The sequence below is a fragment of the Mytilus edulis genome, chromosome 14 (genome assembly GCF_963676685.1).
Source record: "Mytilus edulis chromosome 14, xbMytEdul2.2, whole genome shotgun sequence".
Lineage (NCBI taxonomy): Eukaryota > Metazoa > Mollusca > Bivalvia > Mytilida > Mytilidae > Mytilus > Mytilus edulis.
Window position 1 is genome coordinate 70,571,973 of NC_092357.1, and position 20,789 is coordinate 70,592,761.

The following is a 20,789-nucleotide window of genomic DNA, read 5'->3' on the forward strand; positions in this document are numbered from 1 at the left end:
AAAAAAGACGTACACAGAAATATTTGTGTCATTTTTTTCAAATAGCTAATGTGTTGATATTGCAACGGTTATAGTTAATCCTGATTTTGAACTTGTATTTGTTGGTTATGTTTAAATATGACAGCAAATATGTAACGCATCAATGGATTGCAATGAGTCGTGCCATGTCAATAAATTCGTCGTAGATAACAGGATTCAATTTTGTACATACGCCAGATGCGCGTTTTGTCTACAAAGGACTCCTCGGTGACGTTCGAATCTAAAAAGGTAAAATTGTAGAGCAGTGAGGATAAAAATTCACAAAAGTTGTGCCAAATACAGCTAAGGTAATATATTCCTGAGGTAGAAAAGCCTTAGTATTTCAAAAATTCAAAATGTTGTTAACAGTTAATTATAAATATGACCATATCAATGATAATTCATGTCAGCACAGAAGTGCTCACTTATAGGCTGGTGATACCCTCGGTGAATTAAAAATGCACCAGCAGTGGCATCGACTAAGTAGTTGTTAATAAATTCATAATAGATAACAGGATAAAATTTTGTATATACACGTACGCCAGACGCGCGTTTCGTCTTCAACAGACTCTTTTTTGACACTCGAATCCCAAAAAGTTAAAAATAAAAGGTCAAGGAGAGTACGAAGTTGAAGAGCATTGAGGACAAAAATTTCTAAAAGTTGTGCCTAAAACAGATAATATAATCTTTTCCTTGTGTAGAAAAGCCATAGTATTTCAAAAAATTCAAAGTGTTGTTAAGAGTAATTTATAAATATGACCATATCAATGAAGTGATGACTACTAGGCTGGTAATACCCTCGGTGAATTCAAACTCCACCAGCAGTAGCATCGACCCAGTGATTGTAGATAAACTCATCATAGATAAAAGGATTACATGTTGTGTATACGCCACACGTGCATTTCGTCTACAACAGACTCTTTTTTGACACTCGAATCCCAAAAAGTTAAAAATAAAAGGTCAAGGAGAGTACGAAGTTGAAGAGCATTGAGGACAAAAATTTCTAAAAGTTGTGCCTAAAACAGATAATATAATCTTTTCCTTGTGTAGAAAAGCCATAGTATTTAAAAATTCAAAGTGTTGTTAAGAGTAATTTATAAATATGACCATATCAATGAAGTGCTGACTACTAGGATGGTGATACCCTCGGTGAATTCAAACTCCACCAGCAGTAGCATCGACCCAGTGATTGTAGATGAACTCATCATAGATAAACGGATTACATGTTTTGTATACGCCACACGTGCATTTCGTCTACAACAGACTATTTTTTGACACTCGAATCCCAAAAAGTTAAAAATAAAAGGTCAAGGAGAGTACGAAGTTGAAGAGCATTGAGGACAAAAAATTCTAAAAGTTGTGCCTAAAACAGATAATATAATCTTTTCCTTGTGTAGAAAAGCCATAGTATTTCAAAAATTCAAAGTGTTGTTAAGAGTAATTTATAAAAATGACCATATCAATGAAGTGCTGACTACTAGGATGGTGATACCCTCGGTGAATTCAAACTACACCAGCAGTAGCATCGGCCCAGTGATTGTAGATAAACTCATCATAGATTAACGGATTACATGTTTTGTATACGCCACACGTGCATTTCGTCTACAACAGACTCTTTTTTGACACTCGAATCCCAAAAAGTTAAAAATAAAAGGTCAAGGAGAGCACGAAGTTGAAGAGCATTTAGGACAAACATTTCTAAAAGTTGTGTCTAAAACAGATAATATAATCTTTTCCTTGTGTAGAAAAGCCATAGTATTTCAAAAATTCAAAGTGTTGTTAAGAGTAATTTATAAATATGACCATATCAATGAAGTGCTGACTACTAGGATGGTGATACCCTCGGTGAATTCAAACTCCACCAGCAGTAGCATCGACCCAGTGATTGTAGATAAACTCATCATAGATAAACGGATTACATGTTGTGTATACGCCACACGTGCATTTCGTCTACAAAAGACTAATCAGTGAAACTAAAATGTAAAAAAGTTAATAAGGCCACATAATGTACGAAGTTGAAGAGCATTGACAACTAAATTGCCTAAAAGTTATGCCAAATACAGCTAAGGTAGTGTATTCCTGGTGCAGAAAAGCCTAAGTAATTCAAAGTTTCAAAATGTTGTTAACAGTTAATTATAAATATGACCATATCAATGATAATTCATGTCAGTACAGAAGTGGTGACTACTGGGCTGGTGATACCATCGGGGAATTAAAACTTTACCAGTAGTTGCATCGACCAAGTGGCTGTAAATAAACTCATCATAGATACCAGGATAACATTTTGTATTTACGCCAGACGCGCGTTACGTCTACAAAATACTCATCAGTGCAACAATCAGATATCCCATATTGATCAAACTAATTAATGCAACTCTTTTTTCATTAACATTCAGTATTTCGTTTTATGAGACAATAACCATATTTGATTACCAAAATAGGTATTCGCAGTTTGCCATGCTCAACAATACTATGAATAATTTGTGTTAGCCGGAAACATACGCTCAGTGGATTGCGACCATATATATTCACTGTTAACATGAAAGAAATGCAAGTGTTTATTTTATTAACATTTTAACATTAAAAATTGTATTTGTTTTTACTTCTGATACTTTTGACACAAATAAACAATGCAGAACTGTATCAGAAAAAAAAAAATTAAATAGAAAAATAATTATTTAAATGTTTGTACACGAATTATATTTAAACTCAAAAGAGAACATATTTTTCTAATATAATTAAAGAGTTATCGGTGGAATCATTCAACCGATTGGCTTTGTATGAATTTAAATGTTAAGAGAGGGTATCAAATGTCTATTTATGATAAACAAAAGCGGGTCGCTACGTTACCCACATTTAAATGGAATTTACGAAAGAAGTAATTGAAAGAACATGATATATAGTCATTTGAACTTCTGAGGGCAGTTATTAGAACGAATTTTGTATAAAAAGAATTTTAATACGTTAAAAATTATATATTAATTAGTATTACTAGGTACCTTTACAGAAATACATATGTCGATATCAATTCTCAAATAAACATTAGTGCCGTCGTTTTTAACGTGAGTCGAACAAAAACATGAAGAAAAGAAAATTAACGGTCTTAAAAAAGCAAGAAAAATCTAAGCTAAGGCAACATCATACATGTAGATACAACACAATATTCAGCTGTTCAAACTTTTTATGTTCTAACAATTAAAGGGCTAGAATCTTTTTATTAGTTTTTAATGCACAGAATTACAAACAAGGCACGCAATGAAAGACAACGTCGATTTTAAAGGCAGTTAATATCTTTGAAAAACTAACTTTAAAAGAATAGCAAAAGATACCAAAGGGATGTTCGAATACACAAGTCGAAAATAAAATAACAATGCAATGAAAAACGTGAACATAACATAGAAAACTTAAGTCGGGGATTACAAGTGCTTCGGGCGTGTGAGCAGAATCTTCTAAATAGGAGTTTCACGTTCAAACCGGGTGATAAATCTTATAATCAGTTAGTCAACATCCGGGAAAAGACAATCTGTGAAACTTATATATTGTAACGATCAAGAAACTCGTCCGTAACATTTAAAAATTGATGATTTTTCAACTTGGAGCTTTTGGTTCAAAACCTGCTTTGTAAGCAGAAACCTTAATCAAAAATAAGTAGAATTAAAAAAAATGAAAAAGGTTAGCCCAAACCATTAATATAGGATAAGACAAATTCAAAGTGATATATTTGTCATCATTACATGCTTCGTAGTTTTTAATCAATCAAAGACCATATGGCGTTTTCAAAAACGAGATGAAATTACATCTTGATAACCGCTAAAGTATGAATTTGTAAAAAGTGTCATACTTTAAAAGGCTACGTTTTCGGGATGAGCAGAAACGCTTTTATGGCCACTATTTGAATGTATAGCAATGAATTAATATATTTTAATGCTTGTTCAAATATTTTAGTTGATATGTTAATAGTTCATATTTCTAACAACACTTGTAAATATACGGTATCTTGCTTATACGAATTTTACACTTCCCGTTAATCGAACACACACTAGATCAATAACACGTATGAAATATAGTGCTTCTGAATTATTTCTTTTTTTAAACATTAAAAAATACAAATGAACAAACTTTAGTTGCTTACACATGTAACAGAAGAAAGAATTACTTCTATTTATCCACGTTCTCTTTTTATAATTTTTAATTGTAGGAATTAACTGAGGCGTGGAAGAAATTAACCAAATAAGTAGCATTTTCTCTTTATATAATTAAGGCTCATTTCGATGTCATTTCAGTTAGCATCTGTCTTATGGTAATGAAAATCCAGATAGCAAATGTGACCACAAAAGCCTATTTAGATATAATCCAAATGAGTATGACATCTTGGAAATAAACTCATCATAGATACCAGGACTCAATTTAGTATATACGCCAGACTCGCGTTTCGTCTACAAAAGACTCATCAATGACGCTCGAATCCAAAAAAGTTTAAAAGTTATACTAATGTTTAGCTTTGAAGCGTTCAAGGTTGCTATAGAAAAGGAAAAAAGTAAAACCCTCACCAGACGTAATCAATAAACTGTGGTACTTCAGATCATAAAACACACATGTAGGTTTGCCCCTAAGGATAAAATGTGTAAATTTAACGAGTTTAATGAACACGCCTAATATACTGGTACATTGGATATATTTTTTGAGTGAAAAGGATAATGGCAAAGTATTTATTGTGTATAGTCATCACAATTTGATTTTCTAGCGCAGAAAAGAGCTCTCAATGACCCACTTATGCACAACTATCATCTACCCCTGGTGTTAAATTTGATGAGAAAAGACTTGTGTCTACATGAAGATGTTACTACAGCATTTACATAAGTTATCAAAGGTATCAGTGATGATAATTAGATACGCCAGACGGGCATTTCCTCTACATAAGACTCATCGGTGCCCCTATATCACACTTACTTGATTACACAACCTGACAGTGAGGTGGTTTCTCATTGATGTACCTTTTTGGTGGATTATTCAACAATGAGATCATCCAAACGTTGACGACGTTAACGTTCATTTTAATAGACATCCAGTATCTGCTTGTTATAGGAAGGACATATGATCATTCTTTGCCAAGTAAATCATTGTTTGAAAAGTTAAAATGTAAAACTGACATACTTTTTCACATTCTTCGTTTGAATGATCTTTTTTTACAAAATTTCTTTACTTTTTGTCATACATTTTAGTGTTTTAATAGACAATGACCATTTTTAGTTCGGTCTTGATCACAATATGTTGTACAGACCACAAAGGACCCTACACATTTAAAATATCAAGAGATTTTAACTGTTCGTTCCATTTCAATTAACGTTATTATATATTATATCTCAGACTATTCAAAGGCAAACAATGATACATGTTGAAACCTAGTAATACGTCTGCTGTTAGAGTAATTTGGCCCCGCATTGTAAAAGGCTAACATTTATATTTAAATTATGCAATAACTATAAATTTTATGAACAGTATTTGAACGGTATACTACTGTTGCCTTTTTTATTTGATGTTCATCTTACTTCAAACACTGTGATACGTATTGTTCGGTAGATCATATTTGTGGGAGAGAGGACGGGATTGGGAATTGATTTTTCTTATAACGAGTTCTTGACCTTTTCTTTCATGGTAGTGCAATCAAAGTACAATTATGTATCTATGGAATACATAGAAGTCAGAGAGAGCAGTGTAAGGCATTTACAAATCAATAAGAGGGCTATACAGACAGGTAAAACCATATCATTATTATTATTTAGATTTTTTTTTAAATATATCTATGGGTCAATAGAATCAAAATAGAAACCGTAAAAAAATATATAAAATTAAAAATGATCTATTTATAAATAATTTTAAAATATAGATAACCATACAGGACAAATATATACGATATCGGCATTACTCAATGTTCAAGTCTGTGCGCTGATCTATAGTTGTTAATTTCTTAATCATAGTATGGTCTAGTATGCAGAGTTGTTTTCCTACATTATAGCTAAATGAATGAATTAACGTAGCTTTATGTTATAATAACTTACCGATTCTGCGATGCGTTTCTTCTCTTCAGAAATTAATTTACTAAGATATTCCTTTTGTAAAACTGATCTTCCTCATGACGTATTTCTTTGCACAAAACAGTCTACAAAAGAAATAATTTTGTCAAAAACGGTGATACACTACAGTAACTTTAAATAGCTCAAGCATTTAATTATGTTGGAAAATCATACGTGTTAATATTTATACATAATAATTCATTAGTTAAACGAAAGATTCTATCACTGCATCGGTTGAAAAACACTATATAATGTTCCCTTTTCATACGGTGCAATGTTATAATATTAAACGTAATGGCTCGTAATAAAATCGATAATAATTCAAAAACCAAGTGTAATCATGATAACTTTAAGTTATTTTTTTCAGATTTTATTGATATAATTACTTGCTTACTACTAATGTTGTACATTAACATTGCAATTGTTTTTATATACGAAAAGAAAAGGTCGATTTTAAAAGGAATTTGTATTTTAAAGATTCATGTTTCAGCATGGATATAACAAATTATATAACACGTTTAGAAACGCGTTGACATGTAAAAGTAAAATGAACATGTGTGATTTTTTTTGTTAACAGTTCACTAAATGAGTTTACTGTTGTTTTATTGTCAGATTGATGTTATGTTCCTTGGTTGAACTTTTCTGATATTAACACTAACTTCATTTTTTGTTGTAACAAAAAGGACATCCAATAGCCTATAACATGCATTTAGGGGAATTAAATCGAATTATGATTTTGATTATAGATATAAATGAGTACACTGATAAAATTATGTAATTTAAACCAAACCTTCTTATTTACATTAGTCTACATTTTGTTTTCAATCTTTATTAAAATGTGCTTTCTAATCATAGTAGGTATTGGATTTTTTTACACAGTCATATACATTATGATAGTAAACAACTTATCTGAATTAAGTATTACGATGTAAACTTTGATTTTTACATGTAATACCAAAGGTCATTTTATGTGTGTCAAATAAATTGGAGTAGTGATTAAAACCTGTAAAATATATGGAAATGTATGTGTTGACATGATCCCGATGACGATAAAACTACTTTATCATTATTTTATTTCATTATTCTAATTTTTGTTCGGGTAGTATAACAAAAAAACTTTGAAAAACAAAAAGGAAATGGCACTTGTATATGCTTTCAAACAATGCATATATTTCTCTGTACCAAGTCAAAGTTCTTAATACCATGAATATAATTAAGGTGTATGGGTTAAATCAATACACACATTTTCACAAAAGTAGGTATTTTGTGTATGGCTAACAAAGTTTTAACATAATTTCTATCAAGCAGTATACCATGTTATCATGATTACTCTCAAAATCAATTATGCAATGTTATAAAAAAAATATTCAATTTAGGTGTTATTGTAATGTAATCGATTACAGTATATTTGCATCGTGATTGTAATTTAATAGATAGCATCTGCTAAAGTAATCAGTTCTATATCTTCCGTTGGTAGAATCTAGTTCTATAATGAATGTTTGACCATGTGTCGGAAAACTTTATAATATTTTTTTTTCAGTGAAATCCAAAACAATTTTCTTTCTATTTATACAACGTTGTAAGGAGCTACGTCAAAACAAACTTTGACCAATGCAGATACATGTACGAGATCGTATTAAACACACGTGAAACTAAACCTAAATATCAACCGTCTGGAAAAAGAATAAATAAGCTCAAACTTTTAGAATGCTATTTGACACAATGAACTGAGAGTTAAGTGGGACGGGGTTTATCCCTCACAAACATATTTAATCCTAAAGTCAAGAGCCTGTATGTCAGTTGTTGTCGTTCGTTTTTGTCTGTGATATTTTGTTTCGTAAATTGTTTTGTTATAAATTGTGCCGTTAGTTTTCTTGCTAGAATTGACTAATTTTGTTCTTGTCGGGGCCTTCTTTTGCCGACTATTCAGTATATGTTTTCTCGTTGTTGAAAGCCGTATAGTTGTTGCCTATTATTACTTTCATCATTATTTGAACTCTGATGGAAAGTTGTGTTTTTGGCTATCCGAACCACTTCAATTTAATTTTACATTCGGGGAAAAGTCTTACAAAAACAGTTTGAGTACAGTGAATACTGATTTAAAGTATTAGCTGATAAAGAATGGTTTCAAAATCAATATTGTCCTTTATTTATTTTTTTGGTATTAATTGAATTTCATACAATAACGTCTGGTATTAGATATCAATGTATATTATTGACTTTGTAAATCGTTAAATATTTATATAAAGACCAATGTATGGTATCTATGATAAGTTTATTTAATTGCTTATTGGCTTTAAATAGTGAAGATCTTCTCAATAAATTGAACAGCGATATGATCGGTATGATATTTGTGGAAAAAAACAGGTCCATGTTAAGTTGACTTATACAAACACTTAAACATTGGATTCAATATTCAATGGAAAAGGTTAAGCAAGCATCGATCGTTCTATAAAATGATGTTATAATTTTAATTATATAGAATAAATCGGTATACAAGTACATGTATCGTTAATTAAACAATTTAATAAGAATAAATAATGAATAAAGATAAACTCGTAAATGATGATGGGGACAGTATCACTTTATTTATATCTGCTGATTTACAGCATGATAACAACATGATAACATCAAGAAAATACGGACATCATACGAAGACGATCAAGATGCAAGACAATATATTTAAAATGCCATTCAATCATATTGTATAGACAGTATTGCACATAACACCACAAGGTGGGAGAAAGCCAAAAAGATCACGGAACACTTAGTTGAGAGCAATACCATCGGAAATGCAATAGATGGGTCACAGTTGATCATGAAGAGAAGCACATTTTGCCATTGATTACGGACATTGTGTGTCTTGCGTCTAAATCGTCTTCGTATAGACTCAGCGTTGTCATTATAATGGCATTTGATGCGACTGTCATACCAGTGAGACGTGTAGCTAGCTTTAAACCCAGATTCATTCTACTATTTTCTGCATTAGGTAAATGCCTGTACCAAGTACAGTTGTCCGTTCGTTTGATGTTTTTTAATTTTTGCTTTTGCCATTTGATTACGAGCTTTCCGTTTTTGCAGTATTTTTTTTGTGATTTAACTCTTTAAATAAAAAAAGATAGACAGAACCGGAGGAAGTATGTTTGAGCAATAAGTCCAGCCGGGGAGGAAAATGACAATTAGATACATGGATATCATAGCTAAATTATCCAAATTCATTATCAAAGTTAAAATTCACACCTTATACGGCAAGAAATCTAAGAAATCCTCAACATTAGTATTCGCAGTTTAGGTTGCTTCAAATGAATAGGTATATGTGTTACTAGCCAGAAAGACTTTCTTGGTGGATTTCGACCATTCATATCCACCGTAAACAAGGTAAATACATGTACTGGCTTTTTTTATTTTCATATTAGCATGTACATGTATCATACTAATAGCCTTTGATTCTGACATTCAGTAAATGCTAGACACACGTTAGTACTGCAGTGCTGTTTCAATAGGTATCAAAGGTACCAGGATTATAAATATAGAATAGAAATTGATAAAAAGAATGATTTTTTTAAAACACAAATTCCATTTAAACTGGACAAAAAAATAGATCTGAAATTTAATATAATTAAAGAGCTTTTATTATCATTATATCAGTGGATTCATTGAACCGATTTGCTTTGTATGAATTTAAATGTTAAGATAAAGTATCAAGTGTCTGTTATTGATCAACTTTAGTGGGTCGCTATGTTAACCACTATTGAATGGAATTCACTAAAGAAAAAATAAGACATACGTCTTTTGAACTTCTGAGTGCAGTTATTAGAATGAATTTTGTGAAAGAAGACTTTCAATACGTTTAAATTTTACATACGAATTATTACTACAAGATACCTTTACATATATGTATATCTCGATATCAATTCTAGAATAAGAATCAGCTACGTCAACAAATGAAATGAAAAATGTTAAAACGTTAGTCGTCCAAAATTTTAAAAAAGGATGACAAAGAAAATTAACAGTTTTAAAAAGCAAGGCAAAAGATAAGCTTATGCGACATCATAGATACAACACATTTTTTTTAATTCATTTTAATGCACATAATTTCGGACAGAAACATACAATTGATGACTACGTCGTTGGTAAAGGCAATGTGTCATTACTTCTTAAAAACCGTTAAGGTGTGAATATCGTTTAAATAAAACATTTGAAAGAACAAGTTTATAAAGAGAAACAAAAACTACCAAATTTATGTTCAAATACATAAGTCGAAAATAGAATAACAATGCTATGAAAACAAAACCAATAATGACGACAATACCAAAAACAGTTTTCAAAACATAACACAGAAGACTGAAGTCTTAAGTCACACAAACCGGGCTATACAGGCGCTCTGGAGGGGGTGAGCAGATCCTTCTCCATATATGTCACCCGTCGTGTTGCTTAGGTAGGTACAAAACAGGTAATAATTCTAATATTCAATTAGTCTTCATCGATAAAAAAGGACGACAATTGGAACCTATCCGACGTTATCTATAAAACACTACCTGACAATGAGGTCGTACATGTATCTCATTCATTTACATGTAAAACCTAGAAAATGAAGGTGCTGACAACGCTAACAATATAAAACCAATTTAAAACAAAATACTTTCAAATAAAGAAGTTTACAATTTCTGTATAAATAATGAACAACACACATATTTTGGATTGAATTTGAATCAAATTCAACAATGGAAACATTCGAGCTTTGGCGACGTCTAACGTTTATTTTAATAACAGGAAAGACATAAGATCAGTCTTTGTCAAATCAATCATTGTTTGTAAAGTTTAAAGATACAACTGACCTACTTTTTCACATTTTCGTTTGAACGGAACAACACTTTTAACACTACTGTTTGGTCATACAAAAAAAGTTAAATATTTCATGACGTACACACAGTTTTAATGAATCTAGAAACTTTATTTAGTTCGGTTTCAGTCACAACATGTTGTACAGACCACAAAGGATCATACATATTAAAACTATAAAAAATATTTCAATAATTAGTTCCATTTCAATTAACGTTATAATATATTTTAAATCAGACTGCAAATTGATCAGAACAAACAAAGCCACAAGTTGAAACCTTGTATTGCGTCTGTTGTTAGATTAATTTGGCACCTTATTATAGAATGCATATATTTATAAATGTAGATGATCCAATAATTATAAATTTTATGAACACTAGTTTATCTAATGCTCAACTTAGTAAAAACCCTGTGATAAGTCTCACTTGGTAGGCCATGTTTTGGGAAAAGAGGACGGGATTGGGAATACATGTTTTTTACAATGAGGTTTTGGCCTTTTCTTTTACTTATGATAGTGCAGTCTAAGTGACATAAAGTATCTACGGAATACATAGAGGTAATACAGAGCATTGTAAGGCATTCGCAAATCAATAAGAGAGTTATACAGACAGGCCAAACCATAAATCATACAATGGATTTTAATCATTGTTGAAGTCCGTATGGTGACCCTATAGTTGATAATTTTTGAAAAATATGGTTTATTATGCAGAGTTTTTTTTTATCGGCATTTATACCACATCTTCTGATCTTATAGTTATATGAATTAATTAACATAGCATTATGTCATAATAGCTTATCGATTCTGCGTAAGGTGTTTCTTCAGAAAAATTAATTTATTAGATATTCCTTTTGTAAAACTAATCTTCTTTATGACGTGTTTATATGTACAGAGTGTACAAAGAAATAATTTAGTCAAAAACTGTGATACAATAAAGTAACTTTAAACAGTCAAGCATATAAATCTGGTGAAATATGATACGTGTTATATTTATACATGGTAATTGTTCATGAGTTGAACGATAGATTCTACCACTGCATCGGTTGAAAAACGGAATAATCCCGCATCATACATAGGAGATAGAATTAAACACACGTGAATCTAAACATAAATATCAATCGTCTGGGAAAAGTTAGTTAGCTCACACAACCATTTTAAAGCAAGTAACATTCTGTAAACCCTGTCCAGAAGTCAAGAGCCTGTATTTCAGTGGCTGTTGTTTTTTTTTCTGTTAAATTTGCTTTTCGTAAATTGTTTTATTATGAATAAGGTCATGAGTTTTGTTGTTAGAATTGGCTTACTTGTTCTTGTCGGGGCCAGTATGTGTTTTCTCGTTGTTGAAAGCCTATCATAACTTCCATTCGCGTTATTTGAAGTCTGAAGGATAGTTGCGTTATTGGAAATCAAACCACATCTGCTTAATTTTATTTTAAGAAAATGTCTGACAATAATAATTTGAGTACAAATAAGTATTAATTGATTAATAATGGTTTCCAAATCAATGATTGTCTTTGTTTATTTTTGTTTGTTTTAATTGTATTTCAACCAACAACGTCTGGTATAAGATATCAAGGAACACTATTTACCTTGTTAATTTCTTAAACTTTTGTATAAAGACCAATTTAAATGCCACACAATCATACTGTATAGACACTACTACACATGACACCACAAGGTGAGAGAAAGCCAAAGAGATCACGCAAAACTTGGTGAAGAACATTAACATCAGAATGCGTATAGATTGGTAACATCTGAGGACAGGCACATTGTATGACAAAAGATAGACAGAAGTGGCGGAAGTTTGATTTAGCAATAAGTATAACCGGGGACGAAGATGACAGGCATGTAGGTCATAATAAGATCATCAACGTTTATAATCGCACCTTATATGACAATAAATCTAATAACTGCTATACAAATGTGTACTGCAAATCTGTATCAATGAGATATATATAAATTGAAGAAAAAAAAATTAAACACAAATTCCATTTAAACTCGATAGACAATAGATAAATAATAGTTAGTCGCTATGTTACCCATCTTAAAATAGAATTTACAAAAGTAGTAATATAAAGAATATTCAGGCATTTAAACCTATGAGGGCTGTTATTAGGACGAATTTGATAAAGGTAGAACGTTATTAAATACGTTGAAATGTAACATGTTAGTCTTTACTACGTTGTACTATTGCATGTATGTATTTATCAATATCAATTCAAAATTAAAAAAAGTGAATTAGAAAAGTGGAATGAAATATCAAAACAGGAGTCAAACCAAATCAGAAAAAGATTGCATACATCATTATGTAATGATAAAACATTGGTTGATGGTCATAGTTTCTGTGCAGTTGATAAACCACAAACTCTGTTTTGACTTTTTTTATGAAAAATGTTACACAAATGGAACATGCAATCGTTCAAGACTTATAACATCTATTTCAATTAAATTGGCAGACTTTCCTTTATAATTATAGAAAAATGTCAGGTACGATTTTTTTAAATGTATAATTATTTAGTTTTTATTGTTTCTTTTTCCAAGCACTTGGTTTGTATGGACTAACTTTAAAATTCTTTTCCATTCAAAAAAGAAAATTTCATACACAGACATTTTTGTTTTACTTAAAAAAATAGTTATTTGAGCATGAAGAAAACGTCATTTAGTTCTTGATAACAACATTTTATACAGAAAATGTATGTTATTTTTTTATAAGAGTGTATCGTGACTAAATGTATTTTGAAAGGTAAATTCCTAATACGGCTAATTCTTTTTAATTTATATTCGTAGGTAGAAGCTTTTTTTAATATGGCAACAAATATGTAAAGCATCAATGAATTTCAACTACTCGTGGCATGTCAATATGACCTTTAGTATAATTATTCGAAGATGGTTCAAAATAGCAAAGCAAATAATATGTTGACATATTGAATGACGTCTTTGTTTTTAGGCAAATGTAGACTACACAAGACTTATTATCGACCGTATCATATCAAATAATTCAAAAAGTAAAAATTGAGTACCAGTGCACACTTGAAAAATACTAGAGAGCATTGTGGTAATCACAGCAAACAATACGCAACGATGAATGTATTATGGCATGCCAAAAAGGAAGACGAGTGAATCTTTAAAAAAAGGCACATAAAAATATTGAGTAAACTGTTCAGACATCAAGTCAATGAAGGAGGCTGAAGAGCTAAAAACAAGTCAACCAATAAAAAAGTCTGACGTATGGACAATACATCATTCCAATGAAACAATCGTGCTGATAGGACAAAAAGTCAAAGCAGAAGTAACGAGGAAGATGTACAGTAAAAATGTCAAAAACGGAAAACGAGGAAGCTGTCCATACAAAATGTAAGATAAGAGAAGTGACACAGTTGAGCACACATACAGATGAGAACATATGCGTTGAGTGGATACTTTCAACCGAAACAATTTGAAGTACATGAAATGATAAAACATTAAACACTGTACCAAAGTCACTGTTTTGCATTGCACGTTACATTATATTTTATCGACTTGTTTGGTAGAAAACAATCAAGGTTATTTAGCTAACAAACCTTGAAATAAACAAAAAACGCTGATAATAATTGTTTAAATAAAGGATACTTCATGACATGTTTAAATATACACTGTGTACAAAGAATTAATTTGGTCATAAATCTTGATACACTTCAGTAAATCTAAATAGCTCAACATTTAAATCAGGTGGTATATGATGTATGTTATATTTTTAAATGATATACTACGTAGTCTGAAAATAAATACAGTTTAATTTCGAGGATGAGGTTTGTTGTGATGTAAACTATTTTTAAATGTCTCTGCCAAGCTTGGAAAAATATCAATTTTACTATACATGTTGGTAAAACCTTTTTTTCTGATAAAAATGTATATAGGAAATCTTTATATTACTTTTTTCGATGATCTCGAAAACTGTGTGCACTTTTTATTTTTTTCTGCTATAAGCATGCATAAGCACAGTTACCCTATTTATTGATGAAAGTGCTTATTTAGAAAAACGATCGATATAGACTATACATTAAACTGCAAACAATTGAACGTACATAGCTTAAAACCCTCATGCACTAATAATCACATCAAGGCTTCTAAATAAAGGCAACAGTAGTAAACCGCTATTCGAAATTCATAAATCGATTGAGAAAAAAACAGACCCGGGTTACAGGTATAACTTTTATATTATGAATAAAGTATAACTTTTATATTATAAATACAGTAGAACTGTTATATTATAAATAAACAACAAGATACACAAAACATGTGGAAATGATAAACGTTCATTCCAATATCAAACACAAATGTTAAAATTAACGTAGGTTTATTAAACCTATTTTTTGTATCGCTAGATGTCTATGTAGATGAATAAAACAAACACGTAACCTTTGATATATATTGCGTAATTTAATCTCATCGAACACTTTACACTGAAATGCTGAAGGCTTGTTGGGTTGCAGTTTAGGTATCATCTGTCTTATAATATGTCTCTGGGTAAAACATATAATTGCATGTATGTCCACAAAAGTATATGAGGATGTATTCGAAATAATTATGAAATCGTCGATGTTTATTTTGATTTTTCAGCTTTCAAGTGTAGCCCACATGAATCTATAGAAAAGAATAAATACCCTAATCAATCAGACCCAATACAGTATCTGGACTACTGCGGATCATAAAATAAAATACAAATAAGTTGATATGCGATAATCTAATCATATGAAACACATCAACTAATCAATTTGCAATTTTGATATACAGTGAGAAAAATTACACCCACCCAATAAGTGTAATTTGAAGAAAAAAAGAGTCTAGTCTATATATACGTGAATGTGTAAACAAAAGTGTTAACAATGCCGGATAGTTAAGTTGTATGTCATGCATTAATCTATAAAACCTAGGTAATATGTGTGCTGATAACTCCATTATAAGCTTTCATTGACTTCATAAAAAGTCTAATTGTAATACAATTCTATGAAAAACCTTCATCAAATCAAACAGTGCTTACATAGTAGACGGTAATCTATTGTTGCAACGGTATGTCGTATGATCACTCGCATTATGGTATACCTTTATAAGGTTTAATTCAATGCACGAAAGTTGAGGTGTCATTAAAATCGTTATCGTTTAAAAATTAAAAAAAAATTAAAAAAAAATTGACTTATAATTTATTACATCTGTCGCGCGTGTCATCTTCATATAATTCAACAACAGTGCTCCGAAACCTAACGCACCTCGGTGACAAAATCAATGAGAAGTTTAAAGAGCATAAAAACACATACATTAATGTTTGACTGTAAATCAAAATATTGTGTTTCCGTATTATCGATAGTTATGTAATTCTATCTGATTTGAAAAGCAAAATCAAACAAATTCAAAATAAAACAATATCATGTCAAGAAGTTCATAGTTTCTGTACAAATAATTAACCACACAATCATAGATTTAAAAGATTTGCAACGATTAGATCAATAGAGTGTAGATGACGTCTTACATTCATTTAAATTGAGAGAGTGTCCCTGCTAATAATAGAAGAGACATATGATCATTCTTTAATAAAAAAAATAATTGTTTGTAAAATTTAAATGTAAACTTGGCCTACTGTGTCTCATCTTTCGTTTGAAAGGGGAAATATTAAAAACACACCTGTACTCTTTGTCATATAACAAAATAACATTCTTTGACTACACGAAAACGTTTGTCTTAGTGTTTTAATAGATACAAATTAGGAAGAAAACGTTATTCAGTTTGGTCGTGATCACATTATATTGTGCAGTTTAAACATAAAGGGTACATACTATAAAAGATAATATGACAGTTAAAAATTCAACTCCTAATAAAATATTTTTTAACGGAAAACAATGTTTGTGTTTGTATTCGTGTGAAGGGACCATTTATAAGGGGGAATACATATTAAAAAATCAATAGATTTCAATTATTCGTGCCATTTTAATACAACTTATAATATATGATATCTCAGACGGTACAAACGAGGAAAGCATGCAATGCCCCTGTTAAACCCTAGGTTTACTTTAGAGTAATTTGGCACCTTAAAAAAGAAGGCAAATATTCATAAATATAAATGATGCAATTACTATAAATATAATATAAACACTTATTTTATCTTATAATCAGTTGTTGATCCTTCCTTTTATTTGATAGTTCATTTGTAGTAGATTCGAAGTCAAATACAGTATCTAGGGAATACATGAGGATCATAAAGAGCATTGCAAGGCATACAAAAATCCACAAAAGACAGGATTGATCACGGATATCATATAATTTTTCGAAGAACGACACGCATCAACAAAACGAGCTGAACATACGTCAAATTAAAACTACGGAAACAAGAGAGGTGTAGAAAAAACAAAGAAAAAGACCTGAAAACGAGTAATATTTAGGAGCATTACCAATAAACAATTAAACCAAAGAAACGAGAAAGCTTGACCACATGTTAAATCAATAAAACAAGGAACCTCGCCAACATGTCAAATCAAAGAAATGAGGAAGATTGACAACATGTCATATCAAAGAAACGAGGAAGCATCGCAACATGTCAAATCATAGAAATGAAAAAGCATCGCAAAATGATGAATCAAAGAAACGAGGAAGCAACGCAACATGTCAAATAAAAGAAATGAGGAAGCATCGCAACATGATGAATCAAAGAAATGAGAAAGCATCGCAACATTTCCAATAAAAGAAATCAGGCAGCATTGCAACATGTCAAATCAAAGAGACGAGGAAGCATTGCAACATGTCAAATCAAAGAAATGAGGTCGCATCGCAACATGAGGAATCAAAGCAATGATGAATCAACATGTCAAATCAAAGAAATGAGGAAGATTAACAACATGTCATATCAAAGAAATAAGGAAGATTAACAACATGTCATATCAAAGAAATACGGAAGATTAACAACATGCCATATCAAAGAAATAAGGAAGCTTGACAACATGTATATATAAAGAAACGAGGAAGCATCGCAACAAGTCAAATCAAAGAAATGAGAAAGCATCGAAAGACGAGGAATCAGAGAAACGAGGAAGCATCGCAACATGATGAATCAAAGAAATGAGGAAGCATTGCAACATGTCTAATCAAAGAAATGAGGAACCATCGCAACATGTCAAATCAAAGAAGCAAGGAAGCTTAACAACATGTATAATTAAAGAAACGAGGAAGCATCGCAACATGTCAAATCAAAGAAATGAGGAAGCATCGCAATATGATGAATCAAAGAAACGAGGCAGCATCGCAACAAGTCAAATAAAAGAAATGAGGAAGCATCGCAACATGATGAATCAAAGAAATGAGAAAGCATCGCAACATGTCAAATCAAAGAAATGAGGAAGCATCGCAACATGATGAATCAAAGAAACGAGGCAGCATCGCAACATGTCAAATACAAGAAATGAGGAAGCATCGTAACATGATAAATCAAAGAAACGAGGCAGCATCGCAACATGTCAAATAAAAGAAATGAGGAAGCATCGCAACATGATGAATCAAAGAAAGTAGGAAGCATCGCAACATGATGAATCAAAGAAATGTGGAAGCATTGCAACATGATGAATCAAAGAAATGAGGAAGGTTAACAACATGTCAAAACAAAGAAACGAAGAACCTTGACAACATGTCAAATTAAAGAAACAACGGAGGTTGACAACATGTATCATTAAAGAAACGAAGAAACTTAACAACAGGATAAATCAAAGAAATGAGGAAGCATGGCAACATGTCAAATCAAAGAAACGAGGAAGTTTAGCAGACAAACAGTTGAGCATATAAACGTGCGGTAAAAACTTTAACCAAAGGAACTGCAGATGTGTTTTTGTACTGGTCAATTTTAAGTTTTCCTCATGTACTTTGTCAATGTGTAAATCATGTTTCTCTGTTAAAACCATATGTTTTACAGTGATTAAGATGATAATGTTTTCTGCTGTACCCCAATGTTAACGATTTGTTTTCTTCCATACATTTCTCATAGAGTTGTCACATTTGCACGCATACTAGTACCACATCTTTTTCTATCTACTTGTTTTGCTCATACCTAGTTGTCATTATAATGTAAGTATATGCGACTGTCATACAAGTGAGCGGTTTAGTTAGCTTTAAAAAAACATGCTTAATCCACTTGTCCTACTTTGTCACATGCTTTGTTTTAATGGGGAAACTTTAAAACCACACATGTATTAATCAACCATTTTCTGCATTTGAAAATGCCTGTACCAAATCAGGAATATGACAGTTCTTGTCCATTCGTTTTTTATGTGTTTTGTTATTTGATTTTGCCATGTGATTATGGACTTTCAGATTGAATTTTCCTCCAAGTTCAGTATTTTTGTGATTTTATTTTTTTCATATAAAAAATAAAATTCTATGACGTACACAGAAACTTTTGTGTCAGTGTTTTAAAAGATAAAAAATTAGAAAGCAAACGTAATTTAATTTGATTTTGATCTCATTATATTGTGTAGACTGTTACAGTTTTCAAAAAAAGGTATATTTTACTAAATTTTATCACCGGTATAAGGAAATAATTCGTAAATATAACTCAACATGCAGACATCTTATACGTTCAGGTATTTCACATCCAAAATTTTATGGAAATATTCTTTATAAAGCACAAAAATGTCAGTATTCTCCTCAGAAACTAACAAAGCCTTTAAATAGACTTATTAAAAGGGGATATAGTTACGATACTGTTGTCAGGTCATTAAAGATTGCATATTTTGGCTTTAACATTGATTCACTGATAGGGTCTTTGCATCGGAACTAAACACATTTATTTCTTAAAAAAACAGTTGTTGGCATGACACGGGTTATGTTCTTCTCATATATTTTATGATAGTATGATATTAAACCCCTAACGGGAGGGATTGTACCTGATATTCATATGATGAAGACATAATCTTTCAATCAGTTTAATTGAGGTCTGGAGCTGGCATGTCAGTTAACTGCTAGTAGTCTGTTGTTATTTATGTATTATTGTCATTTTATTTATTTTCTTTTGTTACATCTTTTGACATCAGACTCGGACTTCTCTTGAACTGAATTTTAATGTGCGTATTGTTATTCTTTTACTTTTCTACATTGGCTAGAGGTATAGGGGGAGGGTTGAGATCTCATAAACATGTTTAACCCCGCCGCAATTTTGCGCCTGTCCCAAGTCAGGAGCCTCTGGCCTTTGTTAGTCTTGTATGATTTTAAATTTTAGTTTCTTGTGTATAATTCGGAGTTTAGTATGACGTCCATTATCACTGTACTATTATGCATATTTTAGGGGCCAGCTGAAGGACACCTACGGGTGCGGGAATTCTCGCTACATTGAAGACCCATTGGTTGCCTTCGGCTGTTGTTTGCTCTATGGTCGGGTGGTTGTCGCTTTGACATATTCACCATTTCCTTTCTCAATTTTATATGAATGACATTTTAAAATGGAACTCCTAAACAATTGATATTTAACGGAAAACAGTGTTTTTGTTTGTTTTCGTTCGTACGGATCATTCCTAAGGGGGATACATATTAAAAAATCAAAAGATTTCAATTATTCGTGCCACTTCAATACAACCTATAATATGTTATATGTCAGATGGTACCAACGGGCAAAGCAAACAATGTCTCATGTTGAAATCTAGTACAACGTTAGCTTTTAGAGTAATTCTACACCTTATAAAGAAGGCAAATATTTTTAAATAGTATAAATGATACAATTACTGCAAATAATATAAATACTTATTTATCTTATTATCTGTTCTTGATCCTCCCTTTTACTTTATAGTATTAAGACATTCTTTCGGAAAAATCAACTTATCTTCTTCGTGAAAGAGGGACGAAAGATACCA